Source organism: Eriocheir sinensis, chromosome 7 (genome assembly GCF_024679095.1).
Source record: "Eriocheir sinensis breed Jianghai 21 chromosome 7, ASM2467909v1, whole genome shotgun sequence".
In the NCBI taxonomy this organism is placed as follows: domain Eukaryota; kingdom Metazoa; phylum Arthropoda; class Malacostraca; order Decapoda; family Varunidae; genus Eriocheir; species Eriocheir sinensis.
In genome coordinates this window covers 18,193,780-18,219,069 of record NC_066515.1, presented here as the reverse complement: position 1 = coordinate 18,219,069, position 25,290 = coordinate 18,193,780, and the positions used below count along the sequence as shown (strand labels likewise).

Genomic DNA, 25,290 nt, shown 5'->3' with positions numbered 1-25,290 from the left:
GGCCGGAAATCAATGAGATCGATGTGTGTGTGTGTGTGTGTGTCGCCCTTATCGCGGTGGTGCATGTGACTTTCGGCGAGCCGGGCGAGATTACGAGGCAAGATTGATTAGCGAGTTTTTGTTCCCCTCACGAGAATATTACTCATCGTCACACTGTTTTAACCTACTGTCTACCCTCCCTTACCCTCTCCTCTCCCCCCCTCTTGGGTCCCCTGGGTTGAGTGATGGATGGCCTCAACAGCCACAGGACTCTAAAGATGTGAAGTTTTGTTTGTCTCGCGTGGGTATGAGTCACGGGCATACAATTTTGATCAGTATATATGCCTATGTCTACCCTCCCCTTCGTGTGCTTTTTGGTGGGGTGTTGGGTAGCGTCCACAAGGTCAGACGATACGTGACAAATGATAGAATGATAAACAGTCAGCTCACGGGCAAAAATTCTCACGTGGTCACTCATATGCTGATCTCTTTTTGGCCACTCTACTCTATTTTGGAGCAGTAAGTAGCGGACTTTTTTTTTCATTATTGTTTTTTTTTTTTTTTTACGCCCCTGCACTGTCTCCTCTGCTGTATAAAAAAAAGGTGGTCCGCTCTTCGCTTTGTGTGATAGGAAACTTCCACGTGGTAAAACGATAAGTGATAAACGATAGAATGGTAAACAGTCAAGGATGCAGCTCAAGCTGTATCATGTGAGTGTTTCATGGTCACACTATTTCGATCAGGTGGTCCGCCCTTCCCTCTGTGTGCTTGGGGGTGTGTGATAGGTAGCGTCCACACAGCAAAACGATAAATAATGAATGATAGAATGATAAACAGTCAAGGAAGCGGCTCAAGTAGTATCATGTGAATGTTTCATGGTCACACTATTTCGATCAGGTGGTCCGCCCTTCCCTTTGTGTGCTTGGGGGTGTGTGATAGGTAGCGTCCACACAACAAAACGATAAGTAATGAATGATAGAATGATAAACAGTTAAGGAAGCTGCTCAAGGATAAATGATTGATGATAAGTGAGAAATGTTAAGTGATGAATGATAAACGATAGCTTTTTTTAAAGGGAAGGAAGCAGCTCAAAGTCAAAAATAGATAATAAAACAAAACAAAACAAAACAAGTCCACGTGCACTTTCAAGAGGAGCGTATCAGGACACCTCACCACCCGAAGTTGACCTCTTCTCTGGCCCCTCCTTCTTTTTTCTGTTGTCGGAGCAGCATCTGGCGGGCTTTTTTGTTGTTGTTTTTGTTCTTGCCCTTGAGCTTCCCCCCTTGCTGTAAAAAAAAAAAAAAAACCCTGCTTATATAAAAGTGGCTAAATGAAAAACGCAATATGATGGATAAATAGCTGCTACTCGTACTCGTAGATCCAAACCCACTAATCAAACAGTCAAAGGCACTAAATTTAACACTAAAGCCGCATACAGCCTTTCACACTCCCCTGACCAAACACTGCAGGTGTGCTGTACATAGTCACTTCTGTTATCACGTGTAGCCGACAGAATCATCGTGACTTGCAAGCACAGAAACCGCAAACATACATATCCACCGAATCCTTTTAATATCCCTTCTAATTTTCACTGTATCCATCACGTCCATCCACGATCCACGTTCTGGGATAAGTAGTGATATTAGCAAGTTTGTTGATGCCACAAGGGTTGGCGGGCTCGTTAGATCTGGCCCTGCATGGGACGTGTCCTGTAAGGGGAACTTGAGCAAGTTGTGATTTTCCAAGCTCCGTGTACGCAGGGGGCAGCACCGTCCCCGGCGTGAAGAAGACGTATATGCAATATTTCATTTGCTGCTCTAAAAGGGCTTGCTACTTAGTAACCTAGAAAGTCCTGTGTTTATAAGCCCAAGCCCAGTGCTACCCTCTGCCGAAACTCAACCTAGAAACACTCATTACACGAGTGGTCGGGAAAATGAAATGCAGGGTCAACAAGTGTGGCGTACGGGATGAGGGAAGCAATGGCCTATTAGTTATGCTGAATGGTTCCGCAGCAAGGAAGTGTGTGGTGGAGCAGTTGGAGTGGTTGAGGCAAACAAGGAATGACTTAGGGAGTTCTGCTGTAACTGAGCCACGGGAGCATTATCCTCCAGATTATAGGCCCACTATAGCTCCCATATGTAGGCCGACCGTTCTCTTGCACAATGTGCCTTGTTTTAAGCCACGAGCAATATTAAAGACGTCACATGGTCATGTGCTCACACACACGCACACGGACGAGTCAGGTGACGGAGAGGTGTTGCCTGTAGCTGTTGCCACACTTCGCAGCACCTCAGCAAACACCTCTCGCGTGCCTTGCTGACCCACCACTGACTCAACGGCACGAGGAAGCTGTGCACACCTTTCTTCACCCCCTCCCCCCTCTCTCCCCTCCATCCCCCTCCCACCATCTCTCCTCCTCCAACTCAAGTTTTATAACCTCTCCATATCCATTGTTCATATTGTACCCCTCCACCTCTCCTCCTACTCCTTTTATCAATACCTCTCTCTTCCTTATCTCCCTTCTCGCCCACTCCACCCTTCTCTACACCGTCATCCCTTTCCTTCCCTCTCACACTACTTCTCCATCTTTCATTCTTACCTCAACTACATACCCCCTTCTTCTCACACTCCCCCTCCTCTCCTCCTTCACTCCTCCCCTACATCTTAACCACTCCTCCTCCTCCTCCTCCTCCTTCGCCTTTGCTGTCGTTTGTCTCTGACTCGTAGATTAGAGTAGATGGTAGCAACAGCAAACAGCCTAGTTAGGACCAAAAGGTCTGTTGCTGTTTGATTTTCCTTTGTACTCCTCCTCCTCCTCCTCCTCCTATCCTCTCGCCCTCCTGTTACGAGGACTTCATTTCCTGTCACACATTCCTGACACCTTTCCTGTTACACTCCTCCTCCTCCTCCTCCTCCTGCCCCTCCTCTTCCTCCTCCTCCTCCTCCTCCTCCTCCTCCTCCTCCTCCTCCTCCTCCTCCTCCTCCACCTCCTCCTCCTCCTCCTCCTCCTCCTCCTCCTGCTCCCACCCCCTCTCCATTCTACATCTATTCCCCCTCCCTCGCCAGCCCCTCACCCTCCCTCTCCTTTCCCCACACCCATTTTTATCGTTCCCCACGCAGATGTGTAGCCATTCTCGTATCGTTAAGTGGGTGCAATTAGTAAGGCCGCAATTAGTTAGGCGAGTAAGTGAAATTAGGATACTAATTATTACGGGGACATTATCTTCTTTTAGGCACAGATTTCATACGTGTTCGTGAAGTGTGTTGATTTTAGCAGGAACTTGTGAAAAACGCCTTAGTGTGTCGGGTATAGGGAAAATATGTATCTCTTTCGTTCGTTTTGTTTTATTATTGTCAAGCTTTTTGCAGGTGAGTAAGACGCACTGTTTGGAGGTGAAAATAGTATGATATCGTACCTCCTTAACATCCCATGATAGCACTCTACATACCTTGATAAGACATTCTTACGATATGTTTCCTGTCTTGCTTTCGGCCACCTCTTTTGTTTCTTTTTTAGGAGCAGCGAGTAGCGGGCTTTTTTTTATTATTGTTTTCTTTTTTTGTGTGCTCTTGAGCTGCCTCCTTTGTTGTAAAAAAAAAAAAAAACTCATCGCTTCCTGGCGCTATTTTAATTTCTCCAAACCCTTTTATGACGACCTCTTTATCACGTTTCCTGCCTGTAATCGCTTCCTGGCTCTATTTTAACTCCTCCAAACTCTTTCATGATAACTTACATACCGCGCTTTCGTCTCTATTCGCATTTTGTTTATGTTTTAACTTCTCCAAACCCTTTTATCACGACCTATACTTATCACGTTTCCTGCCTCTAATCGCTTCCTGGCTCTATTTTAACTCCTCCAAACTCTTTTATGCCAACTTACATACCGCGCTTCCGTCTCTATTCGCTTCTTGTCTCTATTTTAAGCTCTCCAAACCCTTTTATCACGACCTATACTTATCACGTTTCCTGCCTCTAATCGCTTCCTGGCTCTATTTTAACTCCTCCAAGCTCTTTTATGCCAACTTACATACAACACTTCCGTCTCTATTCGCTTCTTGTCTCTATTTTAACTTCTCCAAACCATTTTATCGCGACCTATACTTATCACGTTTCCTGCCTCTAATAGTTTCCTGCCTTTATCTCAACTCCTGTACTCTCTTTTATGACTATCCAGTTCTAACATTTCAACAGTTTTATCACGACCTATACTTATCACGTTTACTGTCTCTAATTAACTCCTCCAAGCTCTTTTATAACTTAGAGGAAAACATTTATTCTCTATTTTTTCCAAACCATTTTAGTTATACTTATCACGTTTCCTGCCTCTAATAGTTTCCTGCCTTTATCTCAACTCCTGTACTCTCTTTTATGACTATCCAGCTCTAACATTTCAACAGTTTTATCCGCCTTCCAACACGGCAACACCTTTTTATAACAGCCTTGATAAGAGAGGAAAACATTTATTCTTATGCTTTTTCCATTAGTTAACTCTTCCTGCGCTTTGCCTTAATTCCTCAACCTTTTAACATTTCTCTTTTCAGCACTTTTTCTGCCTTCCAACACGTCAACATCCTTTTATAACAGCCTTGATAAGAGGAAGACATTTATATTAATACTTTTCCCATGAGCTTTCTCTTCCTGTTATTTATCTAGAAGCAACACACTTCTTAACATCTCTTTTCAACAGTTTTTCCGCCTTCCAACGCGATAACACCCTCTTATAACAGCTTTGATAAGAGAATGACATTTATATTAGTACTCCTCCCATTGGTTAATTTTTCATCTGCCCTATTTTAACTTCTCACCCTTTTTAACATTTTCAGCATTTTTTCCACCTTCTAATGCCTCCATACCCTTTCATAACATCCTTGATAACATAAGAACATAAGAACGTAAGGAGTCTGCAAGAGGCCGGTTGGCCTATACAAGGCAGCTCCTGTAAGCTAAACCCCACCCAACTATCCATGAATTTATCCAACCTCTTCTTGAATGTGTCTATGGTATTGGCACCCACAACATAACTGCCAAGTCTGTTCCATTCATCCACCACTCTACTGGTAAATCAATTCCTGCCTGTCTTTGTTGAATCTGAATTTATCCAACTTAAAACAATTGCTACGTGTCCTACTTGGCTTTTTTACAACCCAAACCCTATTATCAGTACTTTTCTCATTAGTTAACTCTTCGTCAGTGTATCTATCATATCCCAAAACTTACTCCATGATCTATCTATGCTTCTTCTCATCATGTTTTCTTTTTATTTTGCCATCTTTCTCATCTTTCACATCCTTTCATCTATCTGTCCCCACGTTTTCTCTCTTTGCCTCACGATTCAACTCCTCCTTAATTCCTCACCTTTCTGTATTATTACCTAAAGAAGAAGAGTACATCAATAGCAATACTCTTCCCATTAGGCAAGTCTTCATATGCTCTATTATATCGCATCACCCTTTTATTATGTTCCTCTATATGTCCCTTGCCCGTATTCGCTTACTACACTCAATCGTAACTCCTCCACAACGATGAAACCAATGAATCTATTTACAATCTAGGGTCACGTTCATCCCTCTCATTGGCGTTCCTTCATATATCAGAATTCCTTTAGCTTACCCAGAATTATGCGATAGAAAACGTCCCTATTGGTATTGTAGAAAACGAAAATGTTGTGGAAGACTATCTCAGAATTGGGAGAGGAGTAGAAGAGGTGTTTGTTTTAACGATCTGCTTGTGAAGATGTTGTGTTGTTGTTGCTCGGTTTGAACATTGTCTTTTTATCATCTTCTTGCTCCTGTTGTTCTCGTCCCTGTTCTTGTTCCACCTCTTGTTCCTATGCATGCTCCTGCTCCTCTTGTTCAGGCTTTAGCTCCTGTTCTTGTTCTTCTTGTTCATGTTCTAGTTCTTGTTCCTATTCTTGCTCTTGTTCTTATTCTTGTTCTTCTTGTTCTGAATGTCAAAACGGTTACTGCGTTAAAGCAATAAGCAATAAGACTTCAAAGGAAAATAGACAGACAGGCAAATAAATAGATAAAGGGAAAGATACAGACAGACAGGTAAACAGACAAAGGAAACGACACAGACAGACAGACAAACAGAGAAAGGAAAAGACACAGACAGACAGACAAACAGAGAAAGGAAAAGACACAGACAGACAGACAAACAGAGAAAGGAAAAGACACAGACAGACAGACAAACAGACAAAGGAAACGACACAGACAGACAGACAAACAGAGAAAGGAAAAGACACAGACAGACAGGCAAATACATAAACAAAGGGTAAGGCACAGACATACAAATACACAGACAAAGGGAAAGACAAACAAACAGGCAAATAGATGGAGAGATAAAGGAAAAGACACAGACAGACAGGCAAATAGACAGACAAAGGGTAAGGCACAGACAGACAAATACACAGACAAAGAGAAAGACAAACAAACAGGCAAATAGATAGACAGACAAAGGAAAAGACAGAGCCAGACAGGCAAATGGATAGACAAACAGAAAGGCACAGACAGACAAATACACAGACAAAGGGAAAGACAAACAGACAGCAGATAGAGAGATATACAAAGGAAAAGACACAGACAGGCAAATGGATAGACAAAGGGTAAGAGACAGACAGACAGGCAAATAGACAAACAAAGGGTAAGGCACAGACACACAAATACACAGACAAAGGGAAAGACAAACAGACAGGCAAACAGATAGAGAAAAGGAAATCCACAGACGGACAAAGAGGTTAAACACAGACAAGCAGACGAAGACACAAGCCAAATCGAGAACATGACAGAATCTTAAGAAGAGACGGATCAACATGGGCCGAGGAGGAGGAGGAGGATAACGAGGAAAAATAGGGAAGGAGATGACCGAGCATGTAAAGATGGAGGACACTCGTAAGGCATGGAGGAGGGGGAGGAGGAGGAGGAGGAGGGAAAGGAAAAGTCTCCTCATGTAGCCGATTTCACGTGATCACCAAATTATGCGGAATACTTTGTTTCATTGAGAGAGAGAGAGAGAGAGAGAGAGAGAGAGAGAGAGAGAGAGAGAGAGAGGGAGAGGGAGAGAGAGGAAATATAAAACACAAAATCAAATTCCACAAGCGGAAGTGAATACCTCTAACAAAGACACATTGAAATAAACACAGACAAAGAGAGGCACAGTCGAGGAGCACAGACACAGAGTAATTAACAGATGTGTAAAGGATGGTAATTTTAACTGATAGCACAGCGTAGACAGAACAGACAAGCAAGAGAGATAAGGAAAAGATAAATGCCATGAACAAAAACCGATGAAAAGGAGAGGCAAGGGCACAGAGTATAAACGAAGCAGAAAAGGGTTGAATAAGACTGATGAAGAAATGGATTAACTAAAGGAGAGACAAGGGCACGGATTATAGACGAAGCAGAAAAGGGTTGAATAAGACTGATGTAGAAATGGATTAACTAAAAGGAGAGACAAGGGCACGGATTATAGACGAAGCGGAAAAGGGTTGAATAAGACTGATGTAGAAATGGATTAACTAAAAGGAGAGACAAGGGCACGGATTATAGACGAAGCGGAAAAGGGTTGAATAAGACTGATGTAGAAATGAATTAACTAAAAGGAGAGACAAGGATAATGAGTATAGACGAAGCAGAAATGGGTTGAATAAGACTGATGTATAAATGGACTAACTAAAAGCACATAGCATTATAAAAAATGATTAAAAATTTGCTTGTCTGAGTGAAAAGACGTGATTAAAACGGAACGGAGAACAGCGTTAGTGATAATTCCAATCTATCAATAAAAAAAAAAAAATGATTCGCTTGTCGAAATGAGAAGCACAGTAAGTTATCCTAACAGTGCAGTTACCAAATCGTCACTATATCATCTCCTAACAGTTTGCAGAGTGGAGTTTTCATATATATAATTTTTTGTATATATTGTGTGGAAAGCCGTCAGGTAAATCACTATATAAGAATCAATTAAGAAGGAAATATGGTAATTAAGAATCTAATTAAAAGTGTATATGTGTGTGTGTGTGTGTGTGTGTGTGTGTGAGAGAGAGAGAGAGAGAAGGGGGTTGGGGGAGCACGTGTGAGAGTGACAGCTGTATTATTCCTTCTCCCACGCCTCCTCCCCCCCTTCCCCCCTTTCCGGCTCACCTGTCATACTAATTAGAAGCCAATCCACCTGAATGCTGAGGGGCTATCTATCGTGGTTGTCAGTTACTCAACCACACCATGTTCTGTCTGTGCATCATTATCTATCTTTTCCCTTTCCCTTAACGCATAACTTTCCTACCTGTCTTATCACTAATGTTTTTCTTCCCTTGTATTTTATCTCCCATTAAGCTCACCTCTTTATCTGTTTATCAATCTGTAGCTGCCTATCTATCTATCTATCTTATGTTTTCTCTTTTAACAGTATTAGAGGCATTGGATTCTATAACTATCAGAAGCCAGGTATTGGAATAACTTCAGGAATCATTTAATATTTATTCTTTTTCTCGATATTTTCAGTCATTCGAAAATTCCTGCATTTGTGTTATTTTTTTACAACAAAAGAGTCGGCACAAGGGCAACAAAAAGTGTAAATAAAAAAAAAAGCCCGCTACTTGCCGCTCCCACAACAGAAGATAGTTTAGAATGGCCAAACGAGAGGTCAATTTCGGGTGTAGTCTTATATATATTGTTATGTGTTTCCTTTTGATCGTTAGGTGGTGTATGTGTGTGTGTGTGTGTGTGTGTGTGTGTGTGTGTGTGTGCGTGCGTGTTTCATTATGCCAAAACGAAAGATTGATGTGGCAGGTGAAATCACAGCATCGAGTGTAATTATGGCGAGGCAGGTAAGGAAGGTAGGGAGAACAAAAGGTAAGGTGTCGAGAGGCGAGGAGGAGGACCAGCAAGGAAAGAAAAGGGAGGAAAGGGAGAGGAGGGGAAGGGAAATATTGGAAGAAAATGAAGATGTGAGAAAGAACTAACAGCAGACGAAGGAATACTGGAAATAGAAGGGAGAAAATGAAAACAAGAGAAAGAATTATCAGCAGACGGAGGAATACTGGAAATAGAAGGGACAAAAAAGGGGGAGAAAATGAAAACAAGAGAAAGAATTATCAGCAGACGGAGGAATAGTGAAAATAGAAGGGAGAAAAGGGGGAGAAACGGAAGGAAACTAATGGAAGAAAATGAAAACAAGAGAAAGAATTAACAGCAGGCGAAGGAATAGTGAAAATTGAAAAAGGAAAAAAGGCAGAGAGGAGCGGAAGAAAACTAATAGAAGAAGACAGGGAATAGATAAGAAAGAATTAACAGAAGACGAAGGAACACTAAAAATAGAGAAGGGAGAAGAGGGAGAGGAGGAGGAAGGAAAAAGGCAAGGTGTGATGAGGAGAGGAGGAGGAACAGCAGGTGGAGGAAGACTGGAAAAAGAGAGAAGGAAGACAAGGGAAAAGAGCGGAGTGAAACTAATGGAAGAAAATGTGGGAAGACACGAGATGGATTTAAACCGATATATGGATGAAAGAAATGGAAATCTGACAATAAGTAACACGGGAAAAATAGTTAGGTAAAGAAGATAGAAAATGAGATGACAAGATAAATAATGACAAGGCTTGGGCGGCGCAGAAAGGAAATAGAGAAGGGGAGACGGCAGGAAGCAAGGAGGAGAAATATAGAACGAAAAAAATATCGAAAACAGGTACAGAAGAGGAGGAAAGAAAGGATACAAAAGGAAAAGGAAATGAAAGGACCGTAGCAAGAGAGAAAACGCAAGAGGCGGCGGAGGATAAGAAATGGCAATGAGTGAAATAAAGACGTGAAAAGGAATATGGAAAACTGAAGAGAAGTAGGAATAATGAAGGCAAGGTGAAAGGAAACATAAATTGAGATGACAGTTGGAGAGTAGGGACAGGAGGGGGGGGGGGGGGGGGGGGGGAAGGAGTAGAGAAAGGGAGGAAGGAAAGTGTTGAAGGGGAGGGGGTGGAAAGAGTAGAGAAAGGGAGGAAGGAAAGTGTTGAAGGGGAGGGGGTGGAAAGGGTAGAGAAAGGGGGGAAGGAAAGTGTTGAAGGGGTGGGGGTGGAAAGAGTAGAGAAAGGGGGGAAGGAAAGTGTTGAAGGGGAGGGGATGGAAAGAGTAGAGAAAGGGAGGAAGGAAAGTGTTGAAGGGGAGGGGGTGGAAAGAGTAGAGAAAGGGAGGAAGGAAAGTGTTGAAGGGGATGGGGTGGAAAGAGTAGAGAAAGGGGGGAAGGAAAGTGGGGGAGGGGAGGGGGTGGAAAGAGGAACCAATACGAAAACAATACAAAGACAAAAGGCATCGTATCCGCTTATCCCACTCGAAGCAATCATTGATACTCGGCGAGCGAGGCGAGGCAAAACTCAGTGTTTCCAAGAATGGCCCGTGAAGCTTCGACTCACGCGCTCGACTCTTTCACTTAGCTTGGCGAAGATATTAGTCGGGGCATCATAATCGTCAACAACAAAACAACAGGAAATTATTTTTTTTCTACTTTTTTTTGTTTAAGTGAAATTTCTTTCGATTGATTTGGTTGGTTTGTAGTTGCTTACGTGGTCGATCTTCTGTTTTAGTGTTTGGTTCTTACGTTCACATATAATGTGTTTCGTTAGTCTGCTTGTTTATTATAATTAAGTACTCACTTGTCTGTCTGTCTGTCCGGTGTCTGCCATTCGCCGTTTGAAGCGCGCAAGCGAGAGAAAGGAGATATTTTCATCAATTTATTTACAAAAATATTTTATTTTGTTTACCAATAAGTTGTTTGTCTTCACCTCTCTCTCTCTACAGAAGAAGATATTACTTGTTATTTCTTTTTTTTTTTTTTTCAAATCTTTATCTTCTTAGTCTGGTATATCCTATGTATGGACTTGGACGTGTATATCATGTATGGAGAAAGGTGAGTATCAATCAATTGCCTCTCCAGTGTAACCCGACTGAAAACTTTTCTTCTTGTGGAGTGCTTGCCATATATTATCTTATATTTTCCTCATTTGGTTCCAGCCCAGCCAGAGAGCAAACACCGGCGATATCTCGACCCGCTGGCGAAACGCGCGTTCTTATATCCTCCACCTCCACCCCCCTCCACATCCCCTCAGCGGCCCCCCCCCCACACACACACACAGATGAGCCTCGTCCAATAATCTGGTTGTAAAAATAATTATTTCCGTAATGACATATATTTATAACAGATTATCCCTGATTTATTCCCGGGAGCGAGAGTTCATGCAATATGCCTGAGTGGGGGATAAACATTAATGTATTTTCTCTTTTCTTTTCAGGTGGTGAGTACAGACCATGATTGTTTACCTGCACGAGTTTGATCCAGGTATGTCATTTGATTCCATGCTTTTGTGTACGCAGTCTTGTTGTTACATGACCAGCGCGCGGCCCGTGACTCTGACGTGTGGCGTCACCCGTACTGTCTTTTTTACGGGTTGGTTTTGTGGAAGAAGGTCGTGTTGTGTCGCTCGTTCGTAGCGGGTTGCATGGGGTGGGGTGGGGGTGTGTGTGGGGGTGGGGATTTTACACCACGAAAATGTTTCGATACAAAGATGCACGGGTGATCAGCAGGGAAACTTAGAAGAGGATGCGGTGTCACGGCGCGATGGTCACTGTGTCGGGAGCCACGCCAGCAAGAAGCGGCACAGTGTGCCTCGCCACACCAACCCTTCTGAGTTTTAGGTAAGAGCCTTGAAGGGAATCGCTTTGTGTTCATTTATAGGGCTGACTAATAGTGGAAGTATAACTTGTTTTTCATTTATATAGGGTAAATAAGTGTGAAATATTCTTTTTGCTCAAACGTCGTCTTTTGACTCATTTAAACATTAATGTAATGTAAATATTGAAAAAAAAATATTGATAACCAGAGTCATTGCCGGGACTGTCTTCTTATACAGTAAATAATAGTCAATAGGAGTAGGGTATGCTAGAGCTGGCTGGCGACCACAGCCATTGGCGGGGCGGGGCCAATGGACTGTGTTGTGAGGGGCAGGACGCGCCCCTCACAACGCAGCTCCCGCGGGATGGAGGTCGATTGTAGGTAGGGAAAGAACAAACCGTCTAATACAGTAATATCTGTTCATATAGTTTTCATAATGGTGGTAAAACTTTTCTTGTAATACTTATTGCGGAAATGTGTGTTTTTTACAGCGCGCTGGGAGGCTGTCGCCCCGCGGCTGAGGCTGCCACGGCCCAGGTGTGCGGCTCAACGCTCAGCGCCTCAGCTGTACTCATATTTAGACCTCGAATTTTTAAGTGAAGCCAATTATAGTAATTTTTGAGAGCCCCTAAATTATAATTATATTTTACTAGTAGTTAAAATAGCAAAATAAATAAAAATACAGAAGAAATGTTTTCTTTTATATTTTAAGATTAATAAATTTTAATCAACTTAAAAAAAACAAAAAAAAAAAAAACGCGTAAGTGTTTTGGTTTCTATGTCACAGCGTGAGTGTGCAGGGTTATAAGGGTGATGTCACTAAGGTTCTGGAGGCCACGGGGCCGGGCAGGGCGCGTGGTAATGGGTTGGTCAGATAAATTCTGGTCAAGAAGGAAGTAGGGACACGGGCTCCAGTAATGACAGGCTTTCGTTTATCGACATTTTCGCGTTAGCTGTTTATTCTCGAAACTTAATTTCCCTTAACATCGTGGCCGAGCTTTTTGAATCTTGTCCTGGAGGCGGAATGAAGCGATGCGCCAAACGGAGCGTTAATTGAATCTTTCGCGTTCTGCCCGACCAGGAACCTTACTTCACGAATGAAAAAAAGTGGACTACTGATGTTAAGGAAATGACTCTGCATGTATTTTCCTTGACTTGTGCGGGTGTTATCTGCTGCATGATGGTGTGTGTGTGTGTGTGTGTGTGTGTGTGTGTGTGTGTGTGTGTGTGTGTGTGTGTTTTATGGTAGCGAGTGAACTTTGAATTTGCCGCCCCTGACTTCAGCAGATGAACTACATTAAGTTGGATATAATATGAGAATCAAGACTGACGGGAAATATCTAGACAAACCTTTACACTCACAGATGACAAAGTAAAAGAGTGACGAAAAAAACCCTTACAGATTGATTGAGGGACTTTACAGTCTTAAGTAGGCCTAAAGATAAACTAGAAGAGAACGAAAGATAACTGGACAAAAAAAAATAATGATCGCGAATGAAACTACTTAGAAGAGATGAATAAACATAGTAGAAAAAAAACCCAATTTGTGCGAGAGAGAGAGAGAGAGAGAGAGAGAGAGAGAGAGAGAGAATCTTACACATCCCAGCATCCGGAAATCGCTGCTTGACCTTCCTTCTGTGTCTACAAGGCATTCCTATGAGGCTACGTTGTTGTTGTTGATGTTGTGATGGTGGTGGTGGTCTTGGGGTAGTGGTGGTGGTGGTGCTGGTGTGATAAGGGGGTTTTAGTAGTGATGGTGATGGTGATAATGGTGGCGTAGTGTTGGTTGTAATGGTGGTGATGGTGGTAATGCTGCCTATTCACTTCTCTATCATTTCCTTCTGTAGACGGCTGGCGACCACAGTCATTGGCGGGGCGGGGCCAATGACCTGTATTGTGAGGGTCAGGACGCGCCCCTCACAACACAGCTCCGCGGGATGGAGGTCGTTTGTAGGTAGGGAAAGAATATATTATAGTAAGGCATTAGTTTCGCTTTTTGTTTTGCTTGTAGTTTTGATTTTAGGTAGAGAAATAAAAATGAAATAAGATATCAGTTTGGCTTTTTGTTTCTCTCTGGATTTCACTTTTTGGTAGGGAAAATAAAGTTGTAGTTAGATATTAGTTTCTCTTAGTCTCACAATCAACAGAAACTCTAAGGATGTTTCACTCCGCTATTCACGAGTACAGTGGAAGCAACGTGAGAAGACATGGGAAGGAGACAACAGGGGGCAAATAGAGAGCGAAAAGAAAGGAAGGTAAAAATGGAAGGAAGGAGAAGGGGGAGGGAGAAGGGACAAATAGAGAGAGAGAAGGAAGGTAAAACTGGAAGGAGGGAGAAGGGAGGAGGAAGACGAGAAGTAGGTTGAAGGGGAGAGAAACATCTGCTCGTCATTCCTAGTGGCTACTTTTACTCTTTCCGTCATCGTTATATCCTCATTGTATTTTTATGAAGCAGTAATTAGCGTTTTTTCAGGCATTGAGAGCATAGTAATATTTCAAGATGCGTCTCACTTAGTCTCGTCATTCCCACGCATTGAAATACCCGCTGATCACTCTTTCTTTCCGTCTCTGCTCGTCATTGATTTGCTCGTGTTGTAATTTTTTTCAAAGCAGTAATCAGCGTTTTTTCAGCCGGTGGGATATATAATAATGTTTAGGATGCGTCACAGTTTGTTGGTCTCATAACTCCCACGCACTGAATTACCCGCTGACCACTTCTTGTTTTAATTTTCTGCTCATCATGGTTATATATATTTTCAAAGCAGTAATTATCATCTTTCCAGTAATTTATATATTCGAGGATGTTTCGCTTTACTATTTCTTGTTTCAGTTTTCTTTATTCAGCCATTCATTGTTGTTTTCATTCCTATCTTTTATATCGCATCTTCGTTATTCGTCACTTTTTCCAGTAATATGTTCAGATGTTTTCTCTTCCCTGTTATTTTATCGTAAACCATCACTCTGTTTTCATCCCTACCTCAATCACTTCTCTAATTATCGCGATCTTTTTCTGAACCTTTAATAGTTACTTAGAGATTGACTTTACGTTGTTCTGCTCCATCTCTCTTCAGCACAACGTTAATCTTTTTCTATTTTCCTCCCTGGCTTTCCTTCTCTCCCTCTCCCTCGCGGCACAGCATCGAGGGAAGGAGCGGGGACAAAGCTCATTTGGACTTCTCTTATCCTTTAAAAGCACTCCCGATCCTCCTCCTCCTCCCTCCTGCCCTGAAAACTCCGCTCCTTCACCGCTGTCCCGTAGGATCTGTGCGTGTGTGTGTGTGGGGGGGGGGGTGAGGAGGGTGTGTGTGTTTGTTTGTCTTCCTCTCATTCATCCTCCCACCCCTCCCTCTTTCGTCTCCTCCTCTTCTTCCTCATCCTTCTCTCCCTTCCTCTTTCTCTTTAGTTACCTTTTCTTTATCTTCCCTTTTTTTCCTGTCCGGCTTTTCCTCTTCTCTCCTCCGTCTTCCCTCCTTCGTTCTCTTCGTACCGTCCTCTTCCCTCTCCTCCTCCACCTCCTCCACTTCTCCTCATCCCTCTCTACTTTTTGGTCATCTCTTCTCCTCACTTCCTGTTTGTTCATCCATCCTTCCTAACTCCCCTTCACCTTCCTCCTCCCCCATGCATGCACCCTTCTCTCCATTTTTACCTTCCTTCTTTCTCTCTCTATTTGTCCCGTATCGTCGCTCTCCCATCCCGTCTCTCACCTCTCTTTCCTCCTCTCCCTCCTCCTCCTCCTCCTCCTCCTTCCTCTCATCCCTTCATACAGGTTACGAGAGGGCCTGGTTTTGCGTCATTCTCTTCTGGTTCACTCTGCCTGGTTCTGCGTCCCTTTCCTTCTGGTTCCGTGAGGCCTTCGTTGCGCCTCCGTAGTCGTGTTGGTCCCTTTGGTTCCTCCCTTTGCCTCCTGCCGCCCTCTTGCTGCGCTCAGGTGATTCATGACACGTTAATGCTGCCTCCGTGTTCCTCTTATCCCCCTATTCATGAGGAAACAACCTGCAAAGAGATGGATAGCTAGATAGAGGGATGCAACTTAACACTCGGTGACATTTGGCGTGCGTTTGCCTTCGTTTCATTAAGAATATAAATTTTCATGGTAAAAGATTATTACTCCGTTGCCCTTGACCGGGAGGAGAATTTGAACGTAAGCGAGTGTGCTGTTGTGTTTGTGGTGGGTGTCTGTGTGTGTGTGTGTGTGTGTGTGTGTGTGTGTGTGTGTGCGTGTGCGTGTTGAGTGTTTTTATAATAGGATGATCTGAGCTTTCTTAGTATCAGCAAAAAAAAAGTTAACTGCGGTACCTCTTTCTTATATGAGTCTTGAGAACACGAATTGAGGTGTGAGATTGCCGGATTGTTATGGCGGGATTCGAACGTGGGTCTCAGAAGCAGGGTTGGATCAAATACTGATTTTTTACAAGTCAAATACAAATACAAATACTTTTGTTCGGGATTCCAAAAATACAAATACAAATACAAATACTTTTGTTCGGGATTCCAAAAATACAAATACAAATACAAATACAAATACTTTTATTCCTGAATCTAAATATACAAATACAAATACAAATATTTATATTCCTGAATCTAAAAATACAAATAAAAATACAAATACTCCTATTCCAGATTTCAAAGATACAAATAAAAATACTCCTGAAATTATACAAAAAATATAAAGATACTTTTTTCACAAGTTTACACTTCACATCATAATTGCATTTTATCATCATTAATGCCCGGAAGGTTTCCGGGCCGAGTTTTGCTCGCTTAGGAGTGTAAAACTTGCCGGCCTTACTAAACACCCTCTCAGATGGTGCCGGTAACTAACAGGTTCTTGCCTACCACAAGCTCAAAGGGTCAACTGTGCGGAGATGAGTACCTATCGCAGCCACACACAGCAATTTTTTTTTTTTTTTTTACAGCAAAGGAGACAACACAAGGGCACACAAAAAGGAAACAACAATAAAAAAGTCCACTACTTGCTTCTCCTGTAAAGAATCCGAAGAGGTGGCCGAAAGAGCAGTCAACTACGTGAGAAGATAGCGTAAGAAGAATAGCGTATGCACCCGCCTTTAACTTTACCTTCAGTTTTCTTCCTTTGGTGTCATGGCTAAGTGCAATGGTTAACAAACATATTCTCTCTCTCTCTCTCTCTCTCTCTCTCTCTCTCTCTCTCTCTCTCTCTCTCTCTCTCTCTCTCTCTCTCTCTCTCTCTCTCTCTCTCTCTCTCTCTCTCTCTCTCTCTCTCTCTCTCTCTCTCTCTCTCTCTCTCTCTCTCTCTCTCTCTCTCTCTCTCTCTCTCTCTCTGTAAAGTACGTAACAATAGAGAGCGGGGAATGAGTTTTAAACGCTCGACGAAGTTTAAGAAATGTGCCGTAAGGTTGTGACGGAAACTGAAGTGCTAAAAGGTGCCGCCTCGCTAGCTACTGCGTACTACTTGCTGCTATACTGTTATCATCATTATTGAGCACCGTGAATGGGGTATACCCGGAAGAGTACAAATATCAGTAGTTATACAAAGTCTCTTACTCTGCCACATCCAAGACACAGATAATCAAAAGGATAAAGATTGGGGAGCAGCGACGTAGCGATCTTTTTTTTTTTTGTATCCTCTTATTTTGGCCCTTGAGCTTTCTGTCTTCTGTGTTGAAAAAAAAAAAAACTGCCAAGTCTTTACCTCATCGATTTCCATTTTTTTTTTAGCAAACTCTTTATCATTGTTAGCTACCATTTTTTTTTTTTTTACTTGACGCTTTTCTTCGTTTTAATTTTAGGCTGCAGAGGGGGATGGTGGGGGACTATTATAATCCAAATTCTTCCTATTACTCTGTCCTACCTCCCCCTCCCTCCCTCCCTCTTCTTGCCTCCCTGCCCCCGTCCTTCCCTTCCAGCTCAAGGTCGGATCGGAACTAAGGACTACACAATGAAAAAAAATTGTGGCAGGAAAACGTGTAGATAGAACTGACCATGACTGATGATGGACTAGATAAGTAAACAAATAAATAAGATGAACAAATAAGATAATCAAATAAACAAATAAAAGATATAGAGATAGAACTTATTTTTATTTATGCGGATTTTTATTTATTTATCTACTTTTGCCCTTGAGCTGCTTCCTTAACTGCAAAAAGAAAAAAAAATGGATAGATAAACATAATGATAGATAGCCATGCAGATAAATAGATAAAGACTCAGATAAATACATGTTCGATCGTTAGATGATTTGATAGTTAGTTAGTTAATAGGTAGTCCAATAGTACCCTTGTATAGTACCCTTAGTTAGATAGGTAGTTAGATAGGTAGTTTAATAGTTAGACAGTTTGAATTAGTTAGTTAGTTCGTTAATTTTACTGTATTCTGTATTTGTTTATTTATTTATTTATTTGGATTATTTTTTTGTTTTTGTTTTATTTTATTTTGGTGTTTTTCTTTTTCTTTTTGTTTCTTTTCTTTTCTTTATCTTTTTCTTTGTTTTCTTGCTGTTGTTTTTCTTTTTTGATGTTCTTTTATTTCATATCATCCTCTTGTTGATGTTCATTGGTCTGGGTGAGCCGCTTTCCTCCCAGAAGAGACCCACCCATAATTTTGGTGATGTTAGTTAGGGGCCGAAAGGTGGATGATGTTTCTTATATTTTTCTTCTCTTGATGTGTTTTTCTTCTTGTTTTCCTTTTCCGATGTTTTTTCTGTTCTTTTTCTTCTTATTTCTTTTCTTCGTGTTTTTTGATGTTCTTTTATTTCATATCATCCTCTTGTTGATGTTCATTGGTCTGGGTGAGCCGCTTTCCTCCCAGAAGAGACCCACCCATAATTTTGGTGATGTTAGTTTGGGGCCGAATGGTGGATGATGTTTCTTTGTATGTTACTTTTCTTGATGTTGTTCTGTTATTGCTATTACTTTTCTTTTGCGATGTTTTTTTGCTCTTTTTTCCCCTATTTTTTGGTGTTCTTTTCTATATCATCCCTCTTTGATGTTCTTTGGTCTGGATGAGCCTCTTTCTCCCCAGAAAAGACCCACCCATAATTTTGGTGATGTTAGTTTTTGGCCGAATGGTGGATGATGTTTCTTTGTGTGTTACTTTTCTTGACGTTGTTCTGTTATTGTTGTTACTTTTCTTTTGCGATGTTTTTTTTCTCTCTTTCCTATTTTTTTGGTGTTCCTTTCTATATCATCCCTATTTGATGTTCTTTGGTTTGGATGAGCCTCTTTCTCCCCAGAAAAGACTCACCCATAATTTTGGAGATGTTTAGGGCCTGAAGGTGGATGATCTATGTTTTTTCTTTTCTTTTCTTGATGTTTTGTTACTATATTTTCCTTTTTCTGGTGTTCCTTTTTATTTTCCTTTTCTTTGGTGTTCCCATCACGTGGATTGTCTACGACATCTAACGAGCTCCACCTGCCCCGGTTTATTGTTCGGAGTTTGCTCTCCTAGGCAGACTGCCTACCACGGCTGACGAGCTCCACCTGCCCGGGTTTATTGTTCGGAGTTTGCTCTCCTAGGCAGACTGCCTACCACGGCTGACGAGCTCCACCTGCCCGGGTTTATTGTTCGGAGTTTGCTCTCCTAGGCAGATTGCCTACCACGGCTGACGAGCTCCACCTGCCCGGGTTTTATGTATGGAGTTTGCTCTCCTAGGTGTATTACCTATGACGGCTCACGAGCCCAACCTGCCCGGGTTTTATGATCGGAGTTTGCTCTCCTAGGTGTATTGCCTATGACGGCTCACGAGCCCAACCTGCCCGGGTTTATTGTTCGGAGTTTGCTCTCCTAGGTGTATTGCCTATGACGGCTCACGAGCCCAACCTGCCCGGGTTTATTGTTCGGAGTTTGCTCTCCTTGCTCTCCTAGGTGTATTGCCTATGACGGCTCACGAGCCCAACCTGCCCGGGTTTATTGTTCGGAGTTTGCTCTCCCAGGTGAATTACCTATGACGGCTCACGAACCTCACCTGCCCGGGTTTATTGTTCGGAGTTTGCTCTCCTAGGTGAACTGCTTTCGGCTAACGACCTCCACCTGCCCGGGTTTATTGTAATCGGAGTTTGCTCTCCTAGGTGAACTACCTTTCACGGCTCACGACCCACCTGCCCGGGTTTGTAATCGGAGTTTGCTCTCCTAGGTGAACTGCTTTCACTAACGACCTTCACCTGCCCGGGTTTGTAATCGGAGTTTGCTCTCCTAGGTGAACTGCTTTCGCTAACGACCTCCACCTGCCCGGGTTTGTAATCGGAGTTTGCTCTCCTAGGTGAACTGCTTTCGCTAACGACCTCCACCTGCCCGGGTTTGTAATCGGAGTTTGCTCTCCTAGGTGAACTGCTTTCGCTAACGACCTCCACCTGCCCGGGTTTATTGTTCGGAGTTTGCTCTCCTAGGTGAACTGCTTTCACTAACGACCTCCACCTGCCCGGGTTTATTGTTCGGAGTTTGCTCTCCTAGGTGTATTACCTATGACGGCTCACGAGCCCAACCTGCCCGGGTTTATTGTTCGGAGTTTGCTCTCCTAGGTGAATTGCCTACCACGGCTAACGAACCTCACCTGCCCGGGTTTGTTGTTCGGAGTTTGCTCTCCTAGGCAGATTGCCTACCACGGCTAACGAGCCCCACCTGCCCGGCGTTGTAGCCGAAAGATCTCCGGCACCTCCGTCGGGGTCCCGATGGACGCCGAGGCGCCCTGCCGGGAGCCCTCCAGTCCTGCCATGCTCGCCTGGGAGACCTTGGGCTCGCTGGCGCTCCACCGCCCCGCCGATTCGAATAGGGCGGATGCAAGAACTCGCTTCTTAAAACTACCAGACTGGATTATAAAATTAATCATAAATGCCGTGAAGGCGCCGGTCACCGCGTTTATCGGTTCTTGGATGAGGACCGATGGGCCTCGGGGACGCGCACAAGCATCATAAGGAATCCTCGCCGCGGCTTCCGGCGCAGCATCCTTTTCCCTTTTCTTTCTTACTTCCAATTTTTCTTTTTAATTATATTTTCTTTCCCTGATTGACTGATTGATTGATATTACATAGTAAGAATTAGTTCACCAATTAACGTCTTTCAGGTACATTGCATTCACACACCTGCTGAGGGAGAACACCAGTGAGCGTGTTGACTCACGAGGACGGCCAACTAAAGTTTCCTAACATTTGTATTGGGCTGCCACTTCTCTTTAGTCGTCTGTTCCTCTATTTTTCTCTTCTTTATTTCATTCTATTTCTCCCTTTCTTTCATCCTTGCTCTCTATACATATATTTCTTTCAAACTTCTTCTTCAGCCCCCTTTCCTTTCCATTCTCCCTCCCCTTCATCTCCCTCCATCCCTTTCATCCCCCTCGCCTCCCGCCCTTTGCTCTTTTTCTGTTATCATCACGACGGCTGTTTAATTTCTCTGCGGGGACTTTTTTTTATGTTCGTGGATGTGACATGCTTCCCGGGGCGTCCATGTTGTTGCACAGCACCCTAGAATATTCTTGGCAAAGTGCTTCAGATATTTGAAGCTTTTTGCATCACGCCAGTACCTCAGTGGATTGACATCAAAAGGCAAAACACCTTCTTCTAGGTACGTTTCAAGTTCTGCCTTCACCACTGAAGTGTCATTTGTTGATGCACTTGCCATCATTTGCCCAGCTGGAGGCATGTAGGCAAAAAGACGAGGTCGTGTTGCACTCATGCCAGCCGAAAAGACGAAAGGCTCACTCTCTTGAAATGTTTTCTTCTTCAAGGTCGACTGAGTTTACTCTGAAATAATTAGGTCCACAATCTTGGAAACCTTTTCCTTTTGCATTTTCTTACATGGCATCCATGCTAGCTTAAACCTGGGGCCCATGACAGCTGCGGCAATGACATCAGTCCGCTCAAGAAATGAATGCAACCTCTTTTTGATAGGTGGCTGTAGTGCATATGCCAAGTTAAAGCAGTAGATCGGTTTACTGTCTCTCGTCGTCTTCACTCACATCTCATCCCCTACGCCTCCCATTTAGTGACGTCACACATTTTTGCGGGCGGATCCTTCTTCCGAGCCACCCATCCCTCAGTAACTCCCTAAATCCTCTCCTACTCCTCCTCCATGTGACCTGAGGTTAATTTCCTCCTTACTCCCCACCCTTAATTTTTTTCCTCCTCCGCCTTCAACCTTAATGTTCTCCTTACTCCGCTTTCCCCGTGATCTGACGTTAATCCTTTCCTCCTTCGCCTTCAACCTTAATCTGTTTCCTCCTCCGCCTTAACGCGGCTTAACATTATTTCTTTTTCTATTTCCTTAACAGTATTTATCCTCCTCAAATGGTTTTGACTCGAAATACAAATACAAATACAAAATACTTTTTTTTCTGGGTGCCAAAATACAAATACAAATACAAAATACTTTTTTCTCTGGATGTCAAAATACAAATACAAATACAAATACATCAAACTTGTATTTAAATACAATTCAAATACAAATACAGTTGTATTTGATCCACCCCTGCTCAGAAGTCACCTCAGTGTAGATTCAACTATGACATGTGTGTATGGTTGAATTAATGTTGAGTGTGGAGGAACGTTGGTTGGTTTAGTATTTATTCTTAGCTTGTGATGGAGGGAGTGTAACCAAAATAGTATATCGTTTAAGATGGGTGACATATAGAAGGGTACAATTAGGTTATCCTTTCTCTCTGCCTCCTTCCCTTTCTTTTCCGTCTCTTCCTTCTCGTCTTTATCTATATCCATACCTTCTTGTTTTTCTACTTGCTCTTCCTATACTCATCACTCTCCTTCCCTCCCTGCTCGGTCTTCTGTTTTTTCTTCTTTCTATTCCTTCTTTCTTCTCCGTATTTTTCTTTATCCATGCCTTCTGTTTCTTGCCTCTCTCCTTTCCTCCATCGGTCTTCTCTTTCATACTCCTCTTTCTATTCCTTTTCCTATTTCTATTCCTCTTTTATTTCTTCTCTTATTTTCTTTATCCATAATTACGTCTCTTCTTGCTGCTCCTTATCTCTCTCCTTCTCTTCTTTATTTTTTCTCCCATTTCTTATCCTTCCATATCTTCCTTTACCTCTGCCTCTTCATTATCGTTATCTCGAGGGACTTTCATGACAAACTTATTTTTATTCATCCTCATCATCCTGCTGAAGACGAGGAAACAATACACACAGACTCATCCATCCTTGTTAAGAGCATCCACAAGTCCCTTAAGTCACGGAGGCCGATTCATCACCATCACCACCACAAGCACTATTACCATAACCACCATCACCATCTCCATCATCACCATTACCGTAAGCCAGTCCGTCATTCATGCATTCATTCCTTAGTTCATTCATCACCCTTGCCTCTGTCTCGCCTTCACACACACACACACACACACACACACACACACACACACACACACACACACACACACACACACACGCACGCACGCACGCACGCACGCACGCGCACACACACACACACACACACACACACACACACACACACACACACAGAGTCCAACGTCACAGTCCAAAGACGAGGAATGCAAATTGAATCAGCCGAAACAATCCCTTGCCAACACTCTCCATCCCTCACTTACCCTCTCTCCCTCCTTCCCTTCCTCTCTCCTTCTCTCTGTCTCTTTCTCTCCCTCTCTCTCCTCCTCGCCTTTGTGTTAACGAGTGGAGGCTGGTTTTGTACCGAGGCGAGGCGAGGCGAGGCTAAGAAACTTCAGGCACAGACAAAGAGCCCGGGATGGTATTGGGTCCTGGCGATCATCAGAGCGAGTCGCGAGTCTTGGTGATACATGGAACTTGAAGGGATGTGAGTGGACGCTTCTGCTTCAGATGCTGATAGATACATAGATGGATAGATAGATAGACAGATAGATAGGTACGGATAGATATAGAGAGAGTGATTCATGCAGGTTTTGTATAGGTAAAGAAAAAATAGGTATTACAGACAGTAGGACTTGACCAAGGTAACTGTGTCTATCTTTCTGTCTGTCTGTCTATCTGCCTCCCTGTCTATCTGTCTGTCTGTCTGTCTGTGTCTGTCTCTGTCTCTCTCTCTCTCTCTCTCTCTCTCTCTCTCTCTCTCTCTCTCTCTCTCTCTCTCTCTCTCTCTCTCTCTCTCTCTCTCTCTCTCTCTCTCTCTCTCTCTCTCTCTCTCTCTCTCTCTCTCTCTCTCTCTCTCTCTCTCTCTCTCTCTCTCTCTCTCTCTCTCTCTCTCTCTCTCTCTCTCTCTCTCTCTCTCTCTCTCTCTCTCTGTCTCTCTCTCTCTCTCTCTCTCTCTCTCTCTCTCTCTCTCTCTCTCTCTCTCTCTCTCTCGCCCCCCCCCTATATCTCTCTCTCTCTCTCTCTCTCTCTCTCTCTCTCTCTCTCTCTCTCTCTCTCTCTCTCTCTCTCTCTCTCTCTCTCTCTCTCTCTCTCTCTCTCTCTCTCTCTCTCTCTCTCTCTCTCTCCTCTCTCTCTCTCTCTCTCTCCTCTCTCTCTCTCCTCTCTCTCTCTCTCTCTCTCTCTCTCTCTCTCTCTCTCTCTCTCTCGTCCTTTGATCCAGAGTGGGGAGCGGAGAGAGGCTGGGAGAGGATGAGGAGGTGGAGGGTAGCTGGAAGAGAGGGACGAGTTCTCTGTAGCATCATGGAGGGAAGGGAATGGTTGGGGAAATGAGGCAGAGGCGGGGTGAGGTAAAGAGAGTGTGAGAAAGTGTAGAAGGAATGGGACAAGACACGGGTGGATAGGAAAGGGATGTGTGGGTGTGTTGGGTGGATGGTTCTTGGAATGGGAGATAGGGAGAAACGGAGAGGGAGAGGGAGTGGGAATATGAGGAGGAGGAGGAGGAGGAGGAGGAGGAGAAAAAGAAGAAGAAGAAGAAGAAGAAGATTGAGAAAAGGTTGTGGATGGCAGACAGTCTCGTGTGTGTTTGTATGTGTGTGTGTGTGTGTGTGTGTGTGTGTGTGTGTGTGTGTGTGTGTGTGTGTATGTGTGTGTGTGTGTGTGTGTGTGTGTGTGTGTGTGTGTGTGTGTGTGTGTGTGTGTAACGCACCACGGCCTGATCACGTGTTGGAGTCGTAATCGCCAGCAGGTACCCTCCCGACATGAGCAAGTGCTCTTTATTGTCGATCTATGGGTACTGCCAAGACCTCACACACCACACCCCCCATCCCCCTTGCTTAAGCGGGGACAGTAACCACTTCTAGTCAAAGGAAAGAGTCCGGCGTGAGCGGGCTCGAACCGCCGCCCTGTCAGACCGTGAAACCTGGCAGCGCAGAGCTCTAATCAGTTGCGCCACGGAGTGGTATGTGTGTGTGTGTGTGTGTGTGTGTGTGTGTGTGTGTGTGTGTGTGTGTGTGAGACCACTCCTAGTCAACGGAAATAATCCGTCCTGAGCGGGCTCGAACCGTCGCCCTGTCAGATCGTGAACCCTGGCAGCGCAGCGCTCAAACCATTTGCGACACGGAGTGGTGTGTGTGTGTGTGTGTGTGTGTGTGTGTGTGTGTGTGTGTGTGTGTGTGTGTGTGTGTGTGTGTGTGTGTGTGTGTGTGTGTGTGTGTGTTTGTTTGTGTGTGTGTGTGTGTGTGTGTGTGTGTGTGTGTGTGTGTGTGTGTGTGTGTGTGTGTGTGTGTGTGTGTGTTTGTTTGTTTGTTTGTTTGTGTGTGTGTGTGTGTGTGTGTGTGTGTGTGTGTGTGTGTGTGTGTGTTGTGTGTGTGTGTGTGTGTGTGTGTGTGTGTGTGTGTGTGTG

The 25,290-nt window shown here is 43.6% G+C and overlaps 2 long non-coding RNA genes across 5 annotated transcripts; one reads left to right on the top strand and one right to left on the bottom strand.

Annotated features, from left to right (window-relative positions):
* Positions 1-18,886: 18,886 nt before the first annotated feature.
* On the bottom strand, positions 18,887-20,160 carry LOC126993799 (uncharacterized). 2 transcript variants are annotated; one of them, XR_007748290.1, is made up of 3 exons: positions 20,018-20,160; positions 19,356-19,423; positions 18,887-19,287 (listed from the first exon to the last, which is right to left on the bottom strand). It is a non-coding gene; the product is annotated as an uncharacterized LOC126993799 (long non-coding RNA). The 2 variants fall into 2 exon arrangements; XR_007748289.1 differs by lacking the exon at positions 19,356-19,423 and having other exon boundaries at positions 20,018-20,155.
* On the top strand, positions 19,119-20,112 carry LOC126993811 (uncharacterized). 3 transcript variants are annotated; one of them, XR_007748303.1, is made up of 4 exons: positions 19,119-19,255; positions 19,324-19,391; positions 19,800-19,925; positions 19,990-20,112. It is a non-coding gene; the product is annotated as an uncharacterized LOC126993811 (long non-coding RNA). The 3 variants fall into 3 exon arrangements; XR_007748301.1 differs by lacking the exon at positions 19,119-19,255 and having other exon boundaries at positions 19,264-19,391; positions 19,800-19,862; XR_007748297.1 differs by lacking the exon at positions 19,119-19,255 and having other exon boundaries at positions 19,264-19,391.
* Positions 20,161-25,290: the final 5,130 nt, after the last annotated feature.